Here is a 2,492-nt window from a genome sequence, read left to right as displayed (position 1 = left end):
GATGGTGAAAATCATCTTCTCTTCCCTTAATTAATTATATGAATGAGAAATTCATATATGAAAAATATAAAATATAAAAGCATTGTCTTATAGATTGAGAATAGATTTATCATTTTGATATTTTATTAATGAAAAAAATATGGAATGTAGGATTATTAAGGTTACGTTTTGGTTTTCAAAATAGTTATTCATAGGAATAAAATAGTTATAATAAAAGAATTTAGGAATTTGTATTAAAAAAATGTTATTATCATACATCAAATAAAAATCTTAAAATTTTTTATAATTCATAATAAGGAATAGATATGAAATAGTTATTTTCAATTTTATCATGGGCATAAGAATATCTACTTCTTTGTTACTTTATGTTTGATGGAATGATAAAGAATATATAATACTATTAGAGACTTGGGGTATGATTTAAAAAAAAAAAATAGCTCGGTGTAAAAAGCTTTCGCGTATGTGGGGTGTAAGAACCTGAACCAAGATACATGAATTAAATATTCGAAAAAAGGGGTAAAGTGGTAATTTGGGGCAAGCTTCGTCGACGAAGCCAGAGTTCGCCGACGAAGTCCTATTGGTTCCCGACGACAAAATTCAGTATCTCATCGATGAGGAGATCCCGAGGGATTTTGGAAAATCTGGAACCTCGTGCTCATCGAATAAATATCCAAATGAGTTGCTTCCAAGTTAAGTTAGCTTAAAAATCTCTCTCTCTCTCTCTCTCTCTAGAACTCTCTCTCTCTCTCTCTCTCTCTCTCTCTCTCTCTCTCTCTCTCTCTCTCTCTCTCGATTTCTTCGTCGTTTGTCGCCTGATTCATAAATCCGACTTTACTATGAGGATCAGAGAAAGATTCTCTACGTTTCTTGCGAATCGAAATCTCGTTTCGAGCAGTTTCGAGTTTTGAGCCAAAATCGAGGCAAGGCTTGATTTTCCTTTTCGATTCGAAATATGTGTAGTAGTATGAGTTATAAGCATGTATTGTACTGTGGTTTGTAAGTTTTGGAGTCTCGGTTCATAGTTTTGGGGACCGTAAAGTTCATAGTTGGAATTCGGGTTAGGGTAAGGGGATTCAGTTTATATCAGTTATTTTTTAAATCGGGATGGTAAACCTGTAGGTTACGATCTTATGTATGTTTTGGTAACTTATTTGGGGAAATCTATCGGGTAAAATACGAAATTTTCGGGTTACAGTTTTTGAGAAAATTTGGGGATTTCGGGTATCATCTCTGCTTTTGTTTGGAAAACTGTTTGTTTTGTTTAAACTGTATTATTAAGATGATTGTTATCCATATTTGTATAAAATTGTATACTTGAATTGGAAAACGATATGATTTGCCATAAACCAAATAAGTGTGGTATGTATGGTTGTATGTAATTGTTCCAGGTATTTTGTAAAACAGTTATGTGGCGGCTAATTACCGTACGCTGATGAGTATAGAAACATGAGTTTCAAAATGATTACAAGTTTTGTGAAATTGGCTAGTGGTGGCTAATTACCGTACGCCGAAATAGCTATGTGGTGGCTAATTACCATACGTTGTGTCATGTACCGGTGTCAAAACCATGGGCGAGAGTGTCCCACTCTATATCCGAGGGTGTGAAATATCACCTACATCCCAGCTAGTCATCGAGGGGTGTGAGCTACACTGTATTGGCAATGTAATCGCTGTGAAGCTTCGGGTTTCATAGAGTAGTTGCTGTGAAGTTTCGAGTTTCATAGAGTAGTTGCGTATTAGTGTGACGACACTAGGGGTGAGCAAATGGTCGGTTCGGTCAAATTCAGGTAATTAACCGAATTAACCGAAAATTTTGGTTAAATAAAAGCATTAACCGAACCGACCGAATTGGTCACGGAAACCGAACCAGACCCGACCGAAGGTAATTTGGTTAACCATTTTAACCGATTTTATTTAAAATTGATTATTATACAAAAGTGGAAGAAGAAGAAGAAGAAGAAGAAGAAGAAGAAGAAGAAGAAGAAAAGGAGGAGGAGGAGGAGGAATCGAGGACTCGAGGAGGAGGAGAAGAGGAAGACTTACTGAGTTATTGGGGTCCGGCCGTCCGAGTTTGCACGGCGAGCTGGTGGCTGAGAGTCTGAGAAGCTAAGGACCGAGACGAGAGGCTGGACTCTGGAGAGCCGAGTTGTCGAAGACTCGAAGACAACGAAGAGGCCAGAGGGGATTTGCCGACTCCGACTCTCCAAGAGGTGGTCCGATGAGTAGATGACTCCGATGGAGAGGCAGGAGAGTTGCGGCCTGCGGGCGTGCGCCATGCAGGGCAGATCGGCACTCGGTAGAGTGCAGAGAAATTGAGAAACCGAGTAGCCCAAGTCTGACGGCCCCGACTGCCCTATTATAAATTATATTAAAAATATAAAGTATTAGTAATTCGGTTAATCGATTAACCGATATTTTTTTAACCTTTAACCGAACCAACATCGATTAACCAAAAATTTGTAGATTTTTAACCAAACCGACTGAACCGGATT

This window comes from Malania oleifera, chromosome 7 (genome assembly GCF_029873635.1).
Source record: "Malania oleifera isolate guangnan ecotype guangnan chromosome 7, ASM2987363v1, whole genome shotgun sequence".
NCBI lineage: Eukaryota > Viridiplantae > Streptophyta > Magnoliopsida > Santalales > Ximeniaceae > Malania > Malania oleifera.
Note: the sequence above shows the minus strand (reverse complement) of the source record.